General features: G+C 44.4%; 1 protein-coding gene across 2 annotated transcripts in view; it reads right to left on the bottom strand.

Annotated features, from left to right (window-relative positions):
- LOC110826619 (BLOC-2 complex member HPS3) overlaps window positions 1-21,089 on the bottom strand; it is a 77,475-nt gene extending 56,386 nt beyond the window's left edge. For both annotated transcript variants that reach the window (XM_022057430.2, XM_022057431.2), the window contains exon 1: window positions 20,933-21,089. The gene's annotated coding sequence lies outside the window, so the exon portion shown is untranslated. The remainder of the gene's footprint in view (window positions 1-20,932) is intronic.
- Window positions 21,090-24,782: the final 3,693 nt, after the last annotated feature.

Genomic DNA, 24,782 nt, shown 5'->3' with positions numbered 1-24,782 from the left:
AAAGTGAGGTTATACAGGGTGATTCAAAAGTCCCTGCGCTACTGTAAGAACAGACGTTTGAAATGTGAAGAAGTTCAAAATTCCTTATTCACGCGCTCTAGGTCACTGAATGACCTTGACTTAAACCTGTGGCCGTAAGTAGGTTAGCATAAGGAATATGTTTGTGATCCTATAAGTACACGATGTGTTTTGAACACCCTGTAGATAAACCATTTCAGTCCCATTTCGTGCTGCACTTAAGATATTCTGATATCGTTTGAACTTGCTTTTAAGGAAACCTTCAGCTGCAAAAAATGTAACACACTATTTTATCTACATGCGAGGTTTCGCCTGTATTCAGAGGAGAGAAACGCGAGGGGCGCCAGCTACGTCGGTATTCAGACATGCCTGCGCGTCTTAGTAACGGCGCGTCCTTCCCCAAGCGTCTGTACTCCTCCATGACGTCGATCACACATCATCAACCAAGTCACGTCCACGGTCCGGGTCATACCCCACAAGAGATTGACTCTGCTCGCCCGCTCTGCCTCTCGCATGCGAAATGCCACGCGACCCGTCTGGCCTCCGTCACCTGTCCTCGTGTTTCTAGGAATGCACGCCCGTCATAAGTCAGTCCCTTATCACAATTGTTAATATGTTGATGAGAATTGGTCCTTCATCTTGCGGGTTGAGCGAGCAACTAACAACGTCGCCCTGATGAAGTAGGCGGCAAGGACCTCTGAAACGTCGGTCAATATCTACCAGGCTACACGGAGCAACGTATCCATGTTTCCACTTGTCGCCGCGAGAACCTCAAATCTCACTTAACCAGGAAACATTTTGTTTATAAGTGGTTAATCCACTTTAATGTCGACGGAGCACAAAATCAATGAGCTGTTTGCTTTTAATTACGATAGATTGCCAGCATTCTTTTTATCTCATTCGTTAATTTGTTTCCAATTCGATAATTACTTGTTTTATAGGCGACTGCACGCAACAGTTTGAATGTTGATATAAAAATGGGAAATCAATGAGCTGTTCGCTCCGGCGACATTTACGCGTCTCTGGTCGAAGGATAATCAGATAACGGGGCATTCACTGGCCAGTACACGACGTGATGAATATCTAGGGCCCGTCTGGACACGCATTCTTCCAGCAGCTGGCTTTCCTTCAGAGGCAAGATCCTTCAGCGCCTACCAAAGCACCAGTTTAGGTGTGGGTTAAATGGCCGACGGCCATCACTGGAGTTTAAAAATGCCTCAAATTAAACCCTTGTCATGCCAATATTCTAAATCGAAGGCTTCGGTCCGTCGCCGTCTACCACCGATCTAATAAGTTGCCTGGCACCAAACACTGTTAGATGCATTATTTTGTTGCTGTATTTGCAAGTCATATCACCACGCGGCGCCACCGTGTCAAATATCAGAGAACGTGTTTGTTGACGCCGTATGGACTGGTAGGTAGACACCAGCGGTTCGGAGGAACGTGCTGTCTCCATCTTCAGGGCTGAGAACATGATTTCTGCAATTAATTTAATGTTCACAACCTTACTTTAATTATAAGTGAAAATAATTCGATGTTCCTTTGTTTCCTGATGTGCATAAACTTGCACGTGTCTGTTACGAGGTTAAAGTGCTCTGCTGTAGCTTATACTGTTTTTGAAGTTTAAGATGCATGCAGAATATTAATATAATGTTCTTGAAGTTGCAAGCAAGTGTGCTATAAGAGAAAATTAAGGTCATATTTTAAATAACGCTTACTTTAAGACAAGCCCGGGCGAATAACGAAGAAATCTGTAAAACAAAGTTGAAATCGGTAAAAAAAATGGGTGTTCAAATGTATACAAGAAACAAACAAAGCTCCTGAAGCGCGTTCTTCGGTTGCAATGTCATGTGAACTTTGAAATTACTTTTCAAAAAATACACATCACTTCAGAACTTGTTTTGACTCGTTTTATTTCAGTCAAGGGAAGGACAAGTTTAGAGCTGGAACATCAATTCGTTGGATTTGGTAATGGCATCTCAGCTCTCCTACCTCTCAATCTGAAGTGGAAATAAAGAGAGAGAGGAAATCTGTTCGTCTCGAAATTTTCGTCGCTTTTCTAGAACGAAGAACTATGTTTTTATCCTCTGTTAACGAGATTCGTGTCTCGCGTTACTCACGAGAAGTGTTCAAAACGCATTTGGAACAAACCATGTCGTATTATAGAAATGGTTGTACATTAATTGGATCCACTTACGAGGTTAAAAGACAGAAATTCTTTTATTTCAACCAGGGGTGTGAAGTCGGTACTAAAATCTCCGACTCCTTCATAAAATCTCAATATGTATTAGTAAGGGTATACCTACTAAAATGGTAAATGACACCATAAGAGATTTTATCACCACCACGTGAACCATCAGCCTACTTTTTAGAATTATAACCTATATTTAAGCATACGTCAAATGGTTATTGCAGAAATCGATTGTATTCTTAACGTACAGGAGCCAAAGTTACAAAACAACGGACAGTCTGCAGGCGAGAAATATTGTTGACAGCAGACGCCACACAGAGCGAGAGAAAAGAACCGGGTTTGAATCCTCGGTGAACCAACTTCAACGACTAATGCACCCACCACACTAATGGCACTTATTTAAATCCACAAACTGAACATCTTCAGAATTCTGGGTGAAGTTAATATTTCGCCATCGCCACAGCCTCGTGTTGACATTTAAGCGGGAGTTTAGGCAGCCACAGCGCAATCAGTACGTCTGTGAATATCGGGGCTTCATCTCCTGTCTCATGAAACTGCGTGTTGTCTACTGAAAGGGAAATTAGATTCTTCGGAAGTCCACGTGTGCGCTGTTCGGTGAATACAAGCAGCCGGAAGCCTACGAGACTCAACAATGCACTCCGTTGTATCGAAATTATATTTATAGGGTCTATATATATATATATAGGCTAACTCAATTAATACAAATAGAATTTCTCCACGCTTCGTCAGAGTTTAATTTTGCAACGAACACATTTCTCGTTTCCAATTTACTTCTGTCAAGTTCTGTATTTTAAGTTGGCTTCAAGGCTACTGATGCTAACAGAATGAAAGGCTTCTGTTTATTTTAACAAGAGAATCCGCGCATCAAGCGAAATTCTTCCATTACACGCCTACAGACTACTGGGTTCGAACTCAGCCACCACACATAAAATATGCATACAAACAACTGTTTGGCATTAGTGTCCTACGGAGTGTAAACAATTGTTTGTACGCATATTTTATATTCCAATACACTACACGGTGTGCAAGGTTTTAAGATGCAGCCACCACGCTAACTGACGCACAGCAATGAGAAGGAAAAACAAATCTTATAAACCTTACAAGTGGAAGCTCATTTGCATAACAATTAAGAATTCAGCGCGTACCTGAAATAAAACAAAATTTGTCTCCATAACAATGATCAGATGTTTAACGTAGTCTAAAAGATCATCGCTGCTTATTCTAAGAATCATAAGAAACACTAACACAGTCTGTGGGCAAAATGAAAGGTTATTGAATGTTCTTCTAGACATTTAAAGATTACTGTTGTATGATACGTCTCACTGCGTGTCCAGTTTATGTCACTTAACCGGAATATCATCTACTCTCGTATTATCAAAACGACGTCTACCCCTCAGCTTCCTCGATTGCAATTGGCTTATTCCTCGCATCTCGCGACGAGGATGTGTGTGTGTGTACGGGCGCCTACTTTGCATAAGGCGCCTCACCCTGGGCCATAAAGTAAATATGTTCTGCTCTACAGTTGTGACACACGTACGGCTCGAAAAACGTTTTGGGTTTGCCGATGGATGTCCTTACAAGAGACGTCATTTCCTGCTCTTAACTTTCAGACGCACATTTCTCGTCGTCATCGCTTTTTCTGCAGACACGAAGACTCCCTCCCTCTGCAACTCATTCTACAGCTCAAGCTCTTACTGAAACCTTCTTAACCTGATTTTTCTTTTAGTGTTTTAGCCAGAACCGAAAAAGGGAAACTTTAAGAAAGTTCTCTCAGTGGGGTCTTACGGACGGTGGACAGAACTGGTTTAGGATCGTTTGCAATGGCGGACTTTGATATCACTGCTAATGGACCCTCGAGTTCTGATACCAGAGGATTAGTTAATTATAATACACAGAAATGCAGATTAATTACATTTAGAATTTGCGGTTGTTATCAGCGTATTAATTCATGCTGCTGTGGTAATTCTGTTAGCCGTGCGGTAATGCAATTACATTTACCAGTCAATTACAGCGATAAAGACAAATCACCTATAACCGCGACGGAAAACCAAAGAGCCGCTGCCCCCCGTAACCGAACGCTGTTAAATGTTTTAGTGACACAGCGGCTTATGTGACGGCTTGCAAACCATCGCGTTTGATGACGTCGACCTGCGTGGATGACGGAGCCACGTGCTGGCCTCGAAAGACGGGGAACTGGCTGAGGCAACAAGGCTGTGAAACTCTTCCGTCCGACCACTTTTTTATTTATGAGCTAGAAATGAAACGCACTGAGCAGATTCATAACAGGATACAAAACGCCAGCCTGGACCAAGAACAGACGAGATTTTTAACCTTCTGTGAGACTTAATTTGAAACACAATTCATATTTTACAGAATAAAGAACACAGTTCCTGGCCCCGAAGGAAATTACAGCAATTATCACGGCTGCAGAATTCGCGGGACTCGGACCGAGGACTACAGGGCGAACGAAAATACAGGTTCCAAATCCTTTAATTTTAAACACAGAAATTAAGTGTTTGGATTTCCGATTCCACAGCTGTCACCTTGGGTTGATTAATGAGGCGCTCGGGTGTTGAGGCGTCGTCAGGATTCCGAAGGACTGAATTCATAAAAGAAGGAGACATGTTTATGTACTTGGGAAATGAAACATGTTGAAAAGAGAAACTCCAGGGATAATTTTTTTTAAATTGTATCATATTATAATATTAATAATATTAAACAAAGACATTTAAAACAATGCACATACAGTTTGTGAAGTATAGTTTATACTGGTCTGAGCTCAACATCTGACGTTGAAACATGGGGGCCTTAAGATACAGACCCAAAGAAATGGAAATACAATTTCTGAGCAACAATTGAATTTAAAAGGAAGGAGACCCACTGGACGACCTAGAATAAGATGGTTTAGGCAGTAATAGAAAACATGAGGAAGAGGACAAGACATCTCAAAGGAAACACGGCGTAAGAGAGAGAGAGAGAGAGAGAGAGAGAGACTGGAGACTTTGCGTCACTGGACCAAACAAGACGGAAACGACGCTAGAAGAAGAAAAATAATAATAAATTTTCATAAAAATGTAAAGCGAGGGAAAGGCAGCGGCCGAGCACGAGGTCTGATGGTGATTTCTGATGATCACAGCAGCTGAGAAAGCGAAATGTTGCTTAGTGATTGATTGTAATCGTAGAAATAAATTGGGTGAAGCAGACAGCCGCTGGTGCTGCCACTGGCGGCGAAATGACGCAACTACTGCTTGTCCCGTTCTCGTGTAATTCCCGTGGCGGTGCGAACGTCAAATCTGCCAGTGCCAGGGAATCGCATTCCTCCGATCTCACAGCTCCCCAAGTTTCGTACCTTCGGTGCTCGTCTCTTGCTGTCAGATGGAAATTCATGAGTGCAAACGCATTCATGAGAACCTAACCTCAAAGACCCGGCGTCAATGAACGCGAAGATCATTCCTACCCCCCCCCCCCTCAAGTGTCTCTATGACAACCATCAGTTGGTTAACGCCGTTTATCTTGATAATCATACGAAACACACAAATTCAATATGTAGGGAAAATGTGGAGTTACTGATTCCTACAGTAAGTGGTATGAATACTTACCACAAAGGGTTTGAAAGGGCTGGCTTCTAGAATTACCGACAGATATCAAAACCTGATTTCTGTGCTCGTTAGCGTATAACGTAGTAGCTTCCGTAAAGCGTGTTCAGAGAGACGGCGTCGATTAAAGATATTTGTGCCTGCCAGAGAGACAGATTAAAAGCAAAGAAGATAACTAGCCAATTAAACAAGCACAGAGTTTGGAGCTAAGTTATTTGTCAGGCTCCAAAGAAGCCCGTCACTAGATCGGACATGACGCAAATAAATCCCTACGAAAAAAAACCCAGCAAGGCTCTACCGAGGTCTCGTCTCTAATTAAGCGCAGTCAGCAAAACAATAAACCTCTTGCAAAAGTCGAAAGGTCAAATATATCTGTCATGCTGTAAACAGACGAAACCGGGCAGTGACCTTGAAAGTCAGTCGCTAATCAAGGCTGAAACCACAGACGCACCAAGAGAATCGATTCTTTTGCAAATTTTCGCAACCTGTTACAGGCCAAAGGTGAATGAAAGCCGTCTCCTTCCCGCCCACCTTCTAGCTGTAGACCACCCTTTGTCAGCTGTCAGCGACTGCTTGTTCATCGCATTACTTTATTCTGTACTAAATTGCACAATTAAGATACGAATACTCCGTAATGTTCATAGAACATACTAATTACATACGATGGGTCGGAACCGTAGCACGTACAGGTACATATCTTTAAAATATGAAGGTCAGAAGGAACTGGAAATCAATTGGAGGATGATATTAAAAATATCTTAAATAGTGAGAGATTGTACTGGATCAACGTGTCTCATGATAGGGACCAAAGGCGGGCTTTTGTGATAACGGGAATGGACATTCGGATTCTGTAAACGGCGGTGAGTTCTAGACTGTCAGAGTTCTGCTTCAGGAGAAGTGCAAGCCTTCTTCTAAAGAGTCTGGGCAATGCTGTGGCAGGTTTGATGTTATTGCAGAGATTTTATCACTGCAGTAACTGGGACCCATCCTTCAGGGACGATGTCAAAACGTTCTACAGGCGAAACAAAGCGCGATAAGTTGAAGGTGAGTGTCGGATTCTTCTAGATCATGACAGGATCCACTCGCCGGCTGTTATGAACACGGTGCACGACGCTTCAATAAAAGGAAAAAGGTTTTTTGATCAGTTGAGCGACTAGCAGCTTTTAAAGAAGAACCCTGCACCGTGGACAAACATAATCCTCTTCTGCTTTGAAAGTAAGTATTTGCCATGCAACTTTATCAACTGCACGAAGTACGGAGCTAAGTTTATAAAAAGAAACTGGGTCATAACGCTTTCAAAAGAATAAAGCAAAGATTTTAAAGGAAATTTGAAAAGGTCACACATCACGCGCCTCTCTTACTATTTAAAGTATGAATTATTATTCACCGTTGTTTAAAATAGTGCGACAGGAAATGTCCCTAATGTTAACACGACAGAAGTCGAGGTTTTATGCCAGTTCCCCTGAAATTACCCTCACATCTGCTGCATTTTCAGAAGACCAACAATGGCTTCAAAATACGGACTAACTTGTAAACTTCAGTAATTTAACTACAATCGTAAAACCAAATGTTGCAGAGAAATTATTAATCTCGTGCAAATACACAAAATCCAGGAGGCAGTGAGATGTGTATATTTTCTCATTCCAAAATAACGGCGCTGAAATACATCAGCCACTGGCGACGCGCGATCTAGTGAATCAGCCACCGGATACTGTATTAAAAACAGTTTTCTGCTAACACAGCCACGGGCTTCAAACCTCTCAAATAGCACCATCATATTCTAGGTCATAAGCAGACACTTTCCAGTAGGTTTCCAAATCAAAATTGCGTTAAACATCAAATACGTAACGCAAACGTGCTAGAACCGCTACCGTCACACCAGTCCGCATGCTTTCTGATCTGACGAAACGTCCGCTGTCTGCTATCCCCTCTGTCCTAGCCAGAACAAAAACCCTTTTTTTTAGATGCGGATAGCCGGTCAAAAATTTTCCCACATTTCCATGTATCCTTCAAACTCATGAGTGTGTCAACAACGGCCCGCCAACAAAGCTTTATCGTCAGCCAGATAAATCCACTTCACACCCTAAGATCCATTTTAATATTATCCTCCCGTCTAGGCGTCCGTCTCCAAAGTGATCACCATCTTCCGACAAAAATTTATGTTTGTATTTCAACCTTTTTCATGCGTGCTACATGTTCCATCAAGCTTATCGTCCCCGAATTGATAAACCTAATAATACTAAGACTCTAGTCACTCCGTACCCAAATCCGTCCTGTCAGACGCGCGGCTCCAAGGCCTCTGGACTTACTTCGCGCTGTAGGCAGTCTGTCCGTAACGCCCGGTCGGAAAATGCGAGCGCTATGCTCTGCGGGAGCGCAGCGCCAATAGGCGGAATCTTCGGGGGCTATAAAAACTTCCGCCGTGAATCGTTCTCGCTAACAAATGTTAATGCAGCGATCACGTTAAGGGTAACAACAACCAGCATGGCAGATGTGGGGAAAAAACACAGAATTTTAGTCGGTATATCTTAAAGACAGAGAAGACTTTGGGGGTCTGGACATACGAAGGAGAATAATATTAAAACGGATCTTAAGTAAATAAAATTTGTAGGCTCCGACTGGATTCACGTGGCGGGCTGTTGCGAACACGGTTATGAACTTTTGCATTTCACAAAAGACGAGGAACGTCTCAACCTGCTGAGAAACTATCATCTTCCCACGAAGGATTATTCTTAATAAAGTCAGTAAGACACTCTTGTTGCATTTGTCAGTTCGATTAAAACAACAAAAGACGGATATTCCGCGGTCAAAAACGCAAATAATCGAGTGAGCGCTCTCCAGCTGCCGTGTTCCCAGTGGCGGTGCCCCCCGCAGTGAAACTGCGCAAGTCCTGAACACATTTCCAAAGTAGCGTATCCATCCAACCACCCACCGGCTTTTGTGAACACGGTAATGAAACTTCGCCGTCTATGAACGTCGGGCAATTCTTTCACCAGCTGAGCGACAGTCATCTTCAGAATAAATAAAAAAGAGCCTAACTCCACACAGTCAGTTGTTTTAGACTCAAACGTTCTAGTACACACCAACAATACAGAATTTAATATAAATACGTCGAGCAGTTTCGAAGATTTGCCATTTAGACGGACAGACACGATCTCCCGATCATCCGTTCAGTTCATGGACTTTGTGCACGGAACTCATAAAACGTAAGTTCCTGATCAAGTTGGCCACCCTGGTTTACTACCTCAATTCTGAATTTCAGTGACTTACGTCGAATTCCCGTAGCATTTAATTACTTGAACTCTCATCGGACACAGAAAGAACCCCAAGTATTGGACTGGAACTAGGTTTTTATCAGAGAAAGAATTTAATTACACCGAAAACCGATGAAATCATCAGAACGCCAGAACAGCTACAAATAACATCACGTGACGTTCCAGTCTCTCTCTCTCTCTCTCTCTCTCTCTGGGCGGCGAACATCGGCTGCAATGCCGAGTGGACTTGCAAGTAGATACCGACGTTTCGGAGGAACATACCGCCCCTACTTACAAGTCAACACGTCGTTACAACCCAAAACACAAACATCAACATCTTCACGCCTTGAAAACCTAAAACTAAGAGAGAAGAAAACACGGATGATGAATGGAATGAAATTTGTCAACAACGCAAAAGTTTACTCTGCTAGAAGTAGCATGGCGCCGAGGTGTCGGCCGAAGTCTGCCCCCCCCAACCCCCAAAGGTTACGAGGGTTGTGTACAGGATGGCGCCGTAAACTTGCTGCATTAATCACCACAGATTTTATAATCACCATTTGTTTTTGCCCACGATCCGAGGCCTTATGGAAGGGGTAAAACGTCGGTCATCGACAGGCAAAGAGTAACAAATCAAACTGAAAACCACGACAATGTTCAGGGCCTGCCTGCCACCACGTGGTTCGTAACACCTCCCTCCCCTTAAATACAAAACTAAAATGTTGCCTGCTGTTTTGTATGGGCGTGGAACTTGGTCTCGCACGTTAAGGTAAGAACACAGATTAAGGATGTCTCAGAACAGAGTGCTGGGGGTGGATATTTGGACCTAAAGGGGGTGAAATGACGAGCCTTGTAATTTTTACTCTTCAAATCTTATTAGGATGATAAAACAGAGGATTGGCGAGGCATGCAGCATGAATGTGGGAGCTGCTGTGGGCATGTTTCTTTTCGATCAGAACAGTTGTCGGTTCTTGTGAGGACTGCAATGAAATGCGAGAATCTTGGCGAGCTGAACGACTATCAGCTGTTAAGAAAGGAATGTGCTCAATGGAGTTAAAACTAGGAGCATCAGCTCCTGACGCACCTGTAAAACTGGACAGCAAGCACAGCGGCAGAGGTGTAATTGGATAAGCCGCGCAAAGCGAACCAATTTCGCAGGACAGGAAACAAACCCGGCTATTTGTGTTGCCAGCAAACACTTTGTGTCATAATTACCAGCGGATCTGTTAGCAATCAATTACAACGCCTGTGCTTATGTTTACCTCCTGACACTCCTTCGCGTACGAACAGGCTGAGTCGGGAACTTGACGAGGGGCCTTCATCATTACGCCTACTGCATCAGCTGGTTCATTGCACGATGTACACTAACTTAATGGATGCATGGCTAACCGTGTCTTTCTGTCCGTCCGCCCGGATGATTTAACCGAAGAACCGCCGAACGGATTTCAACTAAATTATGTATGGACATAATGCCAGTGCAGACAACCGTAAATAGTATTTTTAATTTCCTACAGTTGGTAATGCCAACATGGCGGAAGAACGAACATATGCGGTGGGATCGACACTAGCGCCACTTAATATAATACTTTCCATAACAAAAACAACAAAATGGCGGTTGCTTGAAGAGGTAAATAATAAAAAAGGCAACAACGAGGTGAAGGAAGCCAAAAGATGGTGAGGCGTTAAGAAGAATGTATCTAGTACGTACAGCCTGAAGTATTGATCATTAAAAGGGTTAATTTCCGTGTAAATCACGAAGTAGGACGACACAGCCTACGGTGCGAGGTGTTTTTCGTGCACCCTGCAAGCGACCTCCGCTGGTCCGCTACACGAGTCCCAGCAGCGGCGTAAGGAAGATCGATTTATGAACGCACGGAAGCAAATGACGGCGCACGATTCCAAGTTTTCCTGTGGCCTTAAAGACGCTGGAACGGATCACACCCAATCTCTTCGTTCAACTGCACTGACCTCTGCATGGAATCTGATCCCGAAGTGATTGAACCAAGGCAAATTACGAAACGTGCAAGACCCAGACGCGAGGCAGTGGATTGGATTAAACAAGCTCAATGCAGGTTCCACTGGCTGTGTTCTAACACAAGCCTATTCATAATTCTAACGCTGTTCGTTGTGTGCCACCAGCCACCCCGTTCTTAAAACACATTTTACTAAGGGGACGTATGTCGGTTCACAACCTCCCTCTACGATTATTCGTCAGCCAAAGTGTAAATGACCGGAGCTCAGACGAATTTTAACACCGAAACGAAATTACAAACACTAACATAAAGCTCTTCGTCATAAGTTCTTTTCCTCGGTAATTTAAGCTCCCTGGATGGCAATGTCTCTACCAGTAGAAAAAGTAACTATATGCCTGAAGATGGATTCCAGTCCGCGAACTCCTCTAGCTGAAGCCATGCACTAACATCAGCCCACAGCACTAAAACGTGACGTAACTTTTACTACTCATCCGCCCACAGTACTTCTGAGGCCGGCACTTCATCGCTTCATGCATTATGTATACATGTAAGTTGTGGCTAGCACTTCAGATGTCTCCCTTGCGATTTGACCATAGGCAAATCCCTTCCTCCCTCCAGCGCCAGCTCCAAAGCAAAGTGACAGTAAACTACACTCCGTACAGAGCTCGTCTGATCTGTGCACTGGCCCCCAGCGTCAGCGCTCTCCTCGGTCTGGATCTGCCAGCTTTGCTCTGCCCCCTGAAGCCCCATGGCAACTGCGTGTCCCACCTACTTCAGGACTCAGAGTAAACAGCGATTATTTCCTTAAACAGCGTTAACCAGCTCATTTTTGTAATGGTGAAGAGTTATGTTTTCTTCGCGGTACGGACTGAATTCTTAATATTCATACGAACTTCAGCTTCAAGGGGTCAATTAGACCCGGACCTGCACTCTGCATACGCCCTGTTCACTTAACGACGTCTGACCACGTGCGCGTCAGCTGATGTGTGAATTGTACTTTCGTTTGACGCGATTGTTTTGAACAGCACTTTAGCTACATCGGTGTGTGTGTGTGTGTGTGTCGGGGGGGGGGGGTGTTATTGGCTGCAGGCTAGCTACTTGTTTTATCACCTACACCTCTGTTATTCATTACGTTCGCAACACAAAAAGCAGGAAATTATCGACCTATCTGTCTTTCACCTCCAGGAATCCCATTACGGCAGCTGACAGAAGCGTATTTGAGGCTTCAAACACAAATTCTGTTGCTTTTTTTAAAAAAACAACGCGCGTTCGATGAGATTTACATCAAAATGGAGCTTCCTTTTCAGCACAGAATTTATAAAAACACAAAAAGAGTTAAATGGACCAGAAACATATGAAACACGAGATAAATTCACAGGGCTGCGAACTTAACAAAGACAACTGCATGCATCTGGAGGTACATTTTATTACCAGTATATTTTTATCCCTAGGACAAATGTTAAAATGACCATAAATAACTACATGGAGCAGAGTCCTTCTTGACATGCTGACGGTCGCTCAGCCAGCCAATAAACGAGATGATGATCTCAGTTGTGTGGCGATAACAGCAAAGAGGGTTAAATACAAACGCTGCCAGAATTACATAAATACAAAGATACATATGCATTGTACATAACAGGACAGAGAAGCTCTTTTGAACGGTGGTAACAAAAGTTGGTATAGAGTGAACGCAGAAAAACTAAGCGTATATTACAAAGTGAACATGTTCATGTCTCGTAACTAGACTACAGGAAACAAAAAAAAAACGCTGTATAAAGCAACCGCGGGTCACAAACACCAAATTATTATTGTTATTATTCGTGATACTCTTCTGCAACTACGGGCTGTGACAAAACACACACAAATCCTATGTTACCCGCTACTTCTTCGCGTGCATTTCTAATCTCCTCGATGACTGCTACATGCCTAGCCCATCTCATCGTCCTTGTTTGTAGCACCTTAATAATATCTGAGGAAAAGTGAGAATTACGAAAGCGACAATTTATGGCACGAGGACGACGCGAAATTTTGAAGAGAACTGCCGCGTTCTCAGTCTCTACTAGCGGAAGCTAAACACAAACAGATTTTTAAAAAATCTGCATTTAGTGTTTGCTGGTGCCACCACAAACAAAGGGAAAGGGGAGGCTCAAGATTTTACAAAATTTTTAAATTCAAACCGAGACTGAGGAGTTTGCTCGGGGTCCTGCAAGACGTTAGACTGGGCAATCAATTTTCAAAAACCACGCGAATATAAAACGAAGACACTGAATTACTCCGTTCAAGAGGTTTGACCTCGTCAGAAGACAGCGACTTTGCAATTGCAAATTTGGGCCAACGCCTCACACAGAAAGCCGACGGGAGCAGCTGACTTAAGTGGTTCGTCGTCTCAAGCCTCGACATTTACGTCTTGTATGGAGTTTCCTCTCTGAGGACCTAGCCTAGCGTTCGTCTCATAGAAAGAAGGAACGAACTATTGCCGTCGTAGGGTAAAATGAAAGTCGGGTGACAGGTTCCGTTCGCCGTGTTCGTCCGACGCATCGAGTCTGTCCGCGTACGACTGCAATACAACGCCCGGTCAAAGGTCGCTCTGCATAGACGGGGACAAGCTTGACCATCAGGGGTCTCAAAAATAAGGCGAAACAGAACACGACGGGGCGAAGTGGAAATATATGAAACGTCGCAACGAACTTTCTGCCACCCCTCGCCCCTGCAAAGAGGGAATTCTGGTCGCGTCGCTCGACAAAGTGGAGCTTCTTTCGAATGCGGGCCTAAAAGGATTCCAGAGACGGCGTGCGCCAGGTGAACGGAAAATAGGAAAAGGATCAAGCGATCGATCGATCGATCGCCTGTCCTTCTTCGTAAAATAAGGAAATTCTGCTGAGAGGAAAATGAACTCAGGCGACGAAGGACTAATCCCAGCCATTCTCTTCCTGTCAATGACGCAGCCTGTCCAAACTTTCAAAGTTATCTTTCGACGCCCTGCAGGGAAGACCGCGGCACGTTGCAACAAATTTCAAATTCCACATTTCTTTTTCTCGGTAGCATCCGGCGATTGTAACAGAACTCCTATTGTATGTTAACAACATATCGTTTGTGAACACGTACAAGACAAACAACCCCAAAATGGTGATGTGACTGTCTCAAATTTACCCGCACGCTGCTACACTTCATGCACGTGTTAACTAAAATTTGCTGGCCGAACGCAAAGCCCGGAAAAGTTTCAGAAGAAGCAGTGGACGCCGTGAAGTCAGAAGTCTGATGAGCTTTCAGGTTCTCACGGCGGGGAGGGATGTCGCACGAGAAGTCGTTTGTCTACGTTTCAGAGGTGCTCACTTGCTTCATCATCACCAGAGCCGTGATTATGTTGGAGGCAGCAAACATCTCTGTCTGAAACTTCTACCAGACTACAAGGGAAGCGCTGGTTGACAGAAACAGACAAACGACGCTGTTGCAATGTGCCCACTCTTCCCCCAAGCACTGCCTTAATATTGCACCAGAACTCGTAAAGCAACACTCAATAAGCCTTTCAGTAGGACAGCTTTTCTTAACCACGGAAAGAAATGAAGTCAGCGAGGGGTGAAGGGAGCCACTTTGCCTTGGATCTGCAGGAGGAGGTCTTCCGCGCCACCAGCATCAAAGCCTCGACAAGACAGAAAATATGATTTGAAACAGCAGTCTTTAATAATTTCGGGACCGACATGCAGCCACCACACTTCTGAAGACGACGTTTTGTTTAAGAGAAAAAAGTATTCACAGAGAATGTAATGAGAAGCTGAATCTGTTATGTTTGCCTTCAATGGCTCCTCCGTTCACATAATGTCAGGGGTTAAAATTACAGGACGGAGCCGGAAAAAAAATATGCAAGACTGAGAACACGTTTCGAATTCTGACAGAATATTCACGACAAAACAGCAGAAGACTGAAAGGCGCGCAGAGCGAGCCTCTGCATGGCCGAGATAAGTTAATTAAACACTGTTCTTCAGAATGAGTATTACTGGTATCTGACGTTTAAAAGAAAGGGTTCGGGATCAAGGTTCTTCAGTCCTGAAGATGGTGGCAGCATCTTCCTTCGAAAAGTTAAGCAGCTACCGGTCCACACGACGTCACAACCCAGAAGATCATAATCCACATTTTCACTGCCGTGAGAGTCTCAAATTTCACAGAATATTAAGTTTTAAGTAAAAAAATGTAAATAACATCGAATATTAAATAATAATTACTAGTCAGTAGCAAAGAAGAAAGTTTAAATGTCCAGTTGCTGTCAATTTCAAGAGATTATATATACCAGTATTCGTGTACAGAACTGAAGAAAACCACGAAAGCAAGCACTCGCCGAAATTAATCTTGTCATGAGTTAACTTCAGCACGAATACATGGTTGAACTGTTAGCATGCCAAATGAGGGCTTACACCATGATTTGTTTTCTGCTGACCTAGAACCGCACCCCCGGCCCTGGAAACCACAGTTTAATTACAGAACAGAAGACCCACCGTCGCGTCGGCTTGTTTTCTGGGCGGTCCGTCCAAATTCCCTCCCGAGAGGGCGCGTTGTAATAGACTGATGGCAGGATTAATTATGAGGTAATCTCATTAAATGTAAGCAAGTTATGAGACTCAGTTGCTCACGGTAAGCGATGCGTCAACCGTGATTGTACGGACGCATCTGACAGCCAACTCTCAAGGGGAGCGCCCTACGTCTGTGCTTTGTTGCTTATGGTCATAAAAGCTCCAAATTAAGATTTAAATCTGAATCGAGCTTTGCTTCAAGAGGCTGCAAACTACCAGGGGATTTTCCGTCAAATTCTGTCATGGAGGAACGACTGGCCGTGTAATTTAATCCTACTGGTCGAGTTCTAATTGGTTTAGCTTCATTTCACCAACCGAGGTAAGAAAAATTGTTCTCTGGGTTTTTTAAAAAAGCCACTCTCTCGCGATTTCTCGCTCCTTGCGACAGGTCGATTTTCGGCTGTTCTGAGGGACCAAAATCACGGCCCGATAGCCCTAAAGTCACAACTAATAGAAAATATACATATAAATTGAAATAAACTTAAAATAAAGACAGTAACAGGCGACAAAGCTCTGTCTAATGTTTATCTCACATATTTCGTTAAATAAACAACACGAAATACACGGATAAGTACATTTTGGATCCTGAAGTGAGGAAAACTTTGTTACAAATGGCGCGTCACATCTCAATATGGCGCGGACAACAGATGGTTAAAATTCCCTCGTTAGCGTCACGGATGACGTATGTGAGTGACGCATACAGAGTGATCTACGACCGCGGATCCGAATGCTGAGGCGAAGAAAGAATTTGCGCAGGGCTGTTGTGGTTGGACAGACCGCTGAGTGTCCCTGCAGAAAGGGCGGTGATAACGGCTTTGTACGAGCAGCGCCACAGGTGGGAAGCAAATGGTTTGTCTGTGTTATTCTCCGCTTTCAGAGATAAGACCAAAAACGTATTTTAAAAGTTGGTACATGGCTCGCATCTGAAAATGTTGCATAATCACACGCACAGAAACAAAACCACCAGAAAAACGCAGAAATTTCTGGGCGATATAAAAAAGAATTTAGTCGCAACGGCGACCTGGAGCGTGGACGTCGAACGAAAAATATCTGTCAATCTTGCATCGACTAATATTCTCAACGAGAGACCCAAGGAAATGCAACGAAGCGTTTTGATGGTCGTAAACCACGAACGTCGAAGAGAAGAATTCACTTATGGCAAGTCTACCTAAGCGTAGGTGGGATGATAATATTAAACTAGATCCAACGGGTATATTCCGTAACGGAGTGGATTGGGTTAATCTGGCTCAGGATAAGGTTCTTGTGAGCGCGGTAATGAATCTTCGGGTTTTATGAAAGCAGGGTAGTTTCTTGCCCAGATGAGCGACAATCAACTTGTCGACAAGGACTGTAATTCGTTACTTAGTGCATTCTGCGGTACTTTCAGGGGTGGACAAATGTGGACCTGCCAGTGGAACAGGGCACAGCAATGGACCCCGTTTAAGAGAAGCAGCCGATGCATAAACCAAGCACAATTTAATGTCCGAAAGCAGACCGATAATTCTGTTGATGTCAATTAGTAAACGTCCCCATATTACGGTCGCCATAAATGTTTCCGCGGCTTCAGTTTGGACTGAAACAGCTGCCACATTAAATCAACTTCGAATAATTGACTGACGGACTGGTTGACTTAACGACGCAGCTGTCATGTGGCGCTGTCCCGTCAGCAGAGAGTCGCAAAAGACTATTTCGGCGTCACATTCGTACACACTAACAAAAAAACACGCGCAAAGCAAAGAGCGGGCTATTCGGTGAGAATGGCGTACTTCCTCAGCTAACGGAATGTTCCTCGTAGTCCACGGTGGTCCCACTATCACGTGATACTTTGACAGGAACACGAAACCGGAGCAAATCCAAGCACAAAATTATACAGAAAGCTGCCAGCTTGTTCCAAAATTAATGACATCATTTGATACTAGTGGATGACGTTACTTCTTTATTCGTTCCTGAAGACATCACAGAAAATGCAGTCGAAACTGCGCACAGGCATGTTTGAGGAAATAAGAACAGTAGTTTCCCACGCACTGTTGACGTTAAATTTAATTTGATTTCAAAATTTTCCTAACCTTTTCTCTGTTCTGACAGACTTTAATAACGTGCGATTAGACCACTCTTGCTGCAAGGCCTTCTAGTGTTTTTCTTCTTCTTAAAGTCCGTTTTATGTTGAAATCTCAAATTCATATTCACGCGTTTCTGCTGTTCTACGTCTGGGCCAGAGGTGACAGCCGTCAAACAAACGACGACTTTTAAACTGCGGTAGAAAAAGTTTGTACCAGCCAAGGCAAATGGTTGTGGCAAAATCAATGAACGCTGCTCCGTCTATCAGCGAGTGATTAACAGCGCCTTCACAGTCTAGACAACCGACGGCCCTTGATGACACGTAACAGACGCGTCAAAAGAGATTTCTCGGCTTCAATTAGTAAAAAGAAGTCGACAAACGGAAACAGAACTCAGGATGGCAAAATGAGTCTTATCATCAAGATTTTGTTTCCAGGCGCATTTAAACCAGCGTGGGGTGCTGAGCTTAAACAATAATAAATTAAACGAACTGCCCTCCAACTTACTCGGCTAACAACCAACAGGTGTCGCTTTTACGTACGGTGTACCTGCTTCGATTACCTCGCACGCCAGTTTTCTTTGCCGATGGCTTCCTAAACCCTTCTCTGTGCTGCTGAAACACCCATAGGGCTCCTGTGCCCCCCCCCCCCACCCTAATACTACCCACGCCTCACATTTCACTGCATAATCCCTCGACAGCGCAGGAATCAGAGAAATGAAGTTAATACCAGTCGGTCGGGGTAAGCTGATACTTGACACTGTCCATAATACCAGCAAATTGAATTCAGTGTCTGTACATCGCCTCATATGGGCAGCATAAATATATGCATTTACACGCTGCAGGACGAAAATGGAGGCATTATGCTCCTTCGAAACGTTGGTATATTCTTAAACCTTGTATCGACTGCGCGCGGCTGCCTCGCGAGGCAATGTTCGTTGCTTTGCCTCGCAAAGTCGATACCATGTTGCCACGCGTGGCAGAACGAACACTGCCGCGCTCGAACTTGGCTCGCGTCGAGCCAAATCTGAGCGGTTCTTTGTCCCGCGGCAAAGGGATTTCACTGTGCTGTATTCATGGTGATCTTGCGAGAACTGACGAACAGCGTCGATCACAGCCGAACACGGCTGCCGCGCTCGATGCTGGTAACCACGAGCACAATGAGCGAACGAACGAGTTTGCCGCGCACGAACAGGTGCGCGAGGCAGCCGCGCGCAGTCGATACAAGGCTTTACAAGGTCACATGGATTTATAATTTTCTTTTAGAAATACGATTACACAATTTACACACGAATGCAAGAACGAGGTTACAGTCCCGCATGAAAGTTACAAGTGAAATGAAATGTAGCAAACAGACTCTCACCCCTTTGCCCTGACATCGCGAATTACGCGACAACTTCATACCAAGCCACAGAGCTCGGAAAACGGCGTTTACCTTCGACGTTTCTCTGGACCTCGCGAAAAAGTAAAAACTGTAGATGTCATGGCAATGAAGACAGAAATAGATGCTATAAATTAATTAATCGATCAACCAACTTTGTTGCATCTTCTTGCCCCATAACCGCCTGACCCCGCCTTCGTGAGCGCTCGGTAAGAAGGGCTTACGTCAACGCAGATTAAGCTCGGTCTGAGCCCTTCTCACCAGACACCAGGAAATACAATGGCGACTGAAGCAGAAAGTTTGGAATACAAACTACCGCAGCTGACTCCGGGGACATGTTAATTGCCAATTATAAACTGACGCATTGCCCTGCACGAGTCCTTTAATTAGTCTAATAGTGTAAGGCGGGGAGAATTAAAATATGTTCATGCCACATCATATTTTAGGGCTTTGAGGACTCTGTCACGAAGCCAGGAATACAAATAGCATCCTTAGGTACCGAGCATTGCACGCTGACCGCAGGATATCCCCTGGTACTTTAATTTTACAAAGTATGATTGGTCTTTTATAAGCGATTCCACAGCTGATAGTAGCTCAGCTAGTCAAGGAATGTCCCACCTATTATGGAAGCCAACGATACATTGCCGCTTTCAAAATAGCCCGCCATACTCCCCCAACCCGAGCCGAATGTATTCAGTCCACACCCTGACATCCTATTTATCTGAGAACATTTTTAATATTATCCTCCCATGTACATGAAGGTCTTACTCGTTTGTCCCGTCTCATCCTTGATCTAACAACCATGAAAAAAACAGATTTGTAAAAGAAGTTGCGTGTTTTCTTGGAGGTAGGATTTAAATGTGTTTCATTCAGCCAATCAGGAACAGAGACCACAAAATGCCGCCACTAAGATACCATGCTTAATAAACTCCACGGAGAAGCTGACAAGTCGTCCAGCTAGCCAAAACATTCCCTGTTGGAATTCGAAGGTTCACTGGTTAAATTAAAACAGTTTTTAAAGTATTATGCCTTAGTGAAATCAAAATAAAAGCAGATGACAGGAGTCTAAAATATTACGTCTCACAGTAAATGTTGACCGACGTTCCAGAGGTGCCTACCGCCTCCATCATAAGGTCCATGATTCTGAAGACAGTACGCACCTCTGAAACGTCGGTCAACTCCACGAGACTACAAGCAGCAATATCCCAGAAGGCTGCCATCTTCATAATCGCATCTGACCCTCCAGACGTCATTCAACGTCGGCTGAGCGTTCCAGCACATCGAAGCGCCCGCACGTGCGTTATTAATGACGAGACGCATAAAACATTCCCAGCGAATAATTTGGGGACACACGTAATAATTTTCTGGGCAGTAGTAAAATAATTGACTGCGCGCTATGCCCCGAACACACCGTTCATTCGACGGCTGTAGCAAACAAGGCAGCGCGCGCACCTGTTCGTATGACCTTCGGCCTGCCGCGAGTCTATGTTTGTGCCTGGAAACGGCTAAGCACACACATCACAAGACGGCAACTGCGTCGTAAATCATTTAAAAACACTGCAATAACTGCCAGGGCCACGTCTTTGGGGGTGAATCTGACATTACTGATGTAGACATCGTGGCCCATTTTAAAGATGATTAGAACCGGGTGCCTCTGGGAACTTCTCAGTTTCACAGCTTTCCATCAAATGCTCCTCTAACGGCGAAAGTATAAACTGTCATTTACTGAATGAACTTGGGCGCTTAAGTCTCGTTACTTTAAGATTTGTTACATTATGTGTTGCAACGTCGGCACTCTTCCAAGATTTTCTGTAGACACAAAAACAGTCACGCAAGCAAAGTGAACTACAAATTGTTCTTTGTAGCATTTTAAGGCTTACCTGTTCTCTGTGCACTGGCGCACATTCCACCACGTGCAAGTTACCAAAACACTAAACACTGCAAGTACACTTTCACACACATTTATAATCCCTTAATCACTTTTCGGCGGACTTGATGCAAGATGGTCGCGCGCCATTGCAACTCTGCTCGATTATGTTCGCTTTCGAGATCGAGGGGTTACTAACTGCTGTCATCTTCCGGTAACATTAGGAACTAGGAAAGACAAGAGAAGAACTAAAGAGCGCAGTCATGTTCAGAAGCCTTCAAGTGATACAGGCCAGCGCCTATGTTATCATCAAAAACAAACGTATTTCAGGCAGAAATAATGGGCATTCTTTGTGGTTATTAAGGGAAAACCTGAAGACATAGGGCCACTTTGAAGATCTGGAAGTAGATGTAAAAATGCGGCAATATCGACATGGATAAATAACAGCGAAATATGTTTTCTACTGGATTCATCTCGATCAGGTTAGGGTCCAATAGCGACCTCTTGTGGGCACCAGCCATTGGGTTCCACAAAAGCCGAGGACGTTCTTGACTTACTGAGGACCAACTAAGCGACTATCAGCTTATCAAGAAAGATTGTGCCACATGTACTGCAAGAGACAAATGTAAATTTTATTACAAGATCAGCTCAAACACGATTCAGCCAATAAAACTTCAATCAGAATGTCATGAAATACTTCTCTGAAGCACCGATAAAAAGCCCTGATACATTATTTATCTGCTGACAAGACGAACTGCAGGAGAGTTCTAACCACGGTCCACAGAACAACACAGACCTTTGGCTCGTCCATCATGATCTCTGTACTTTGTAAACAGCCCAAGAGGGATTAAGAGACGACCGCCCTCTCCTCGGCCCTTCAGTTACACCGACGGCTGAGAGATGTTTCCAAACATATCCGCTGGTAGCGCTGCTGAGCGACCCAGAAACTGCAGCATTTGAGGGGATGGACGCGGTGTTCAGAATACCACAACGCAATTAAACGCGGGTCAAATTCGAGTAATTAAGTTCAGAACCACTTTCCTTCTCGTATCCCACATAAAAAAGGCACAGAATTACCCGTTGTTTTGTATGGGTGTAAAATGCGAGACAAGTTAACGCGACCGGCGTCTTAAGACACGAAATGAAACCCGCTGTCCTTTGCTACAGCCATCGATTTTCGTGTGCACTTAAGCGACTGTAAACAAGTGCGCATTGTCTCACGGAGGACTAACTTCAAGGGCAAACATGTTTACATCCGCTGACTGTCAAAGATTGTTTGCTACTTGTGACTTCGAATGGAAAGCAAATTGCGTCCCATCTGATGACCTCCCCCCCCCTCCCCCTCATTTTTAATTAATTCAGTCAGAAAATCTGGAACGGATCTGAAAATATCAGAGCGTGTGGGTGCAGACATAACTGAAGATGGATTTATTCTGCCTCCATCATCAGGACTATAATAATGGAAGCAGCAATCACCTCTAAACCGCCCATAAACGTCTATTAGACTACACTGCACAACATGCCGGAAACTGTCACTGCGTTATCACCGCCATGAGAACCTGAAAAGTCAATGGATTTACCCATTCGGCTGAATAACTCAGTGCGTGAACAATAAAAGTCGAATAATTTTCCAAACAGCTATTCAACTGTCAGCTTCTACGAAACAACTCTGCTCCACGGAGTCATTGCGACAGACCTTTGGTGCTAGGAATTCAAAAGTTCTCTCCTTGGACTAGTCGGCCTCAAAAATCGAAAGTAGGATCTTCCAAACACAAAGGCAAACACGTCAGTGTGTGTACTTTATCGCGCTGAATTAACCTTGGCGAACCACAACATTTCAGAACGAACAGCAGAGAGAGATATACGATGTTTACTTGTTTGTGGCTATGAGACCTGGTAATCAATACACTGACTTGAAGGAAACATAAAAAAGATGATGTACTTCGCTTCGTTGCAGCTCAGAAGTTCACGCTCGTTTTCAAAGAGTCTCCATTCGCTCAGAAAACGGAAGTGCTAATTTTTTGTACGAAGAAACCGTCGCGAGAGACTGTATAGAAATTCTTACACACTGCGTAAACACAGTTTCAAGGACAAGTTTTAGATTCTGATGTCTACATTTTGTTATTGACTGTACCAGCTCAGTGTTCAGTGCTTGAGTCCTGAAAGACAGAGCCGTAAATGTTGGTTTTGGATTCGTGCAGTACAAGCTAGAAAGCAACGAACAGAAACGAAATTATTTTCGCTTTACAGATTCCTCAAAACCAAAGCAAGCCTCTTAATGGGCGGCTATAAATGGTTTGTGCAAGAATATGTCAGAGGCGAGAGCTTCTGTCGACTGCAATGACATACTGGAGCGATTCATGGCGACAGTCCACGAACATACCCGAAGAACACGCACGAGGAACGTTCGGCATGCGAAGAACTGCAAACACGCAGCCGATGCGAGACTCTGGCGTCGAATGAAATGAAATTAGCTTGAGTGTGTGATAAGGCACACTGCGTCCACAATCTGCAGGGGTAACACCCACGCGCCCTAGCTCGGTTATCGCCGAAGTCAGCGCGGCCCGAGAGCGCCACATGAAGTGAATCCGGAGGAACACCTGGTCCCAGAGACACGCAAGCAACAGTCAGCGCCGTCAACGAGGCCTCACACGCCTTCTGCTGCCGAGTCAGCAAAACGTCAAGGAACAAAGAGCAAAAACGCCTTGAACCTCGAAAACGAAACTCAGTTCGCTCGGTGCGCCGTTCCAGACGCGACGCCCTGTTTCCTTAGCGTCATCTTTCACAGCTTCCTGCTTCATGAAGGGACCAGACCTCTAGGAACATCTACCAACAGTTTTCTTTTTAGAGAATAATATTAAAACGCGTGACAAAGAAAACGCGTGAGGACTTGGACGTTTCAGAGGTACATACTACCTCCATTATAAACGCGATTGCCCTGACGATGGAGGCAGCAAGGGCCTCCGAAACGTGTGTAAATTTCTACCACACTAAACGGCGCTACTGTCTTCAACGTGAATGTATCCATTTCAAGTTCCTCTATCTGTCATGACAGTGCAGCACAGGGCGAAAGATGAAATACGAATTTTTTGTATTTATGATATCTGTGATGTTGCTTACGAATTATGGAACACAGCTTCCTGAAGTCCTCGGTCGGGAATGTTACATGAAGCCCAAGCTCCGGGAGACAGGGATTTATGCCATTGGCTCTGGAGTACAGCGCCTGATGCGTGAAGCTTCATCCGGTGCTGAGATTAAGAGAACAAGGAATGAGGAAGATGGATTGATTGAATGAATGAGGAAACGACGAAGAGCTGTTTCTGCGGTCTCCGGCGTCGGCGGTGGGCGATCTCTTCCCTGTGGATCAGGATTTATGTTCGCTGCTCCAGGCGAAACTCACGTCGACGACCTACAGCTGAGAACTCTCTGTCAGGGGAAGGGAACACGGATACTCGTGTTGGAAACAGCGGTAGGCACCCGGTTCAAACAGACTCGAATATCCTGACAGAGGTTTCTTCGTGATTTTCCCCAGCATTCCCTGGAAACAGCATAGCAGAACCTTAAACAGACCAAGACCGCTTGCTTCCAAAACTTAATTTACTCAATATTCATTACACTGCGCTATGTTGAACCGAAGCCGTCGTTAAATAACACAGAATTGCCACGCAGTGAACAGCAAATAACTTTCCGTCGGTGAAGGTAAGAACGGCCAATTGTAAGCGAGCTCTCGTCCACGTGGTTCGTGTTTACCGAATCCTCAGCGCTTCAACGATGTCTCTGATGCGTCCTTCGCAAAAGCTTCGTGGCCAGAAATCCTGGACGGTGAAGTCAGGCGACGTTTGCGGCCACCACGTGCTAGGATC

The sequence above is a fragment of the Zootermopsis nevadensis genome, unplaced genomic scaffold (assembly GCF_977971745.1).
Source record: "Zootermopsis nevadensis isolate Lab colony 2312 unplaced genomic scaffold, Znev_1.0 Znev_ptg000028l, whole genome shotgun sequence".
In the NCBI taxonomy this organism is placed as follows: domain Eukaryota; kingdom Metazoa; phylum Arthropoda; class Insecta; order Blattodea; family Termopsidae; genus Zootermopsis; species Zootermopsis nevadensis.
Note: the sequence above shows the minus strand (reverse complement) of the source record. Positions and strands in the feature narration are given on the sequence as shown.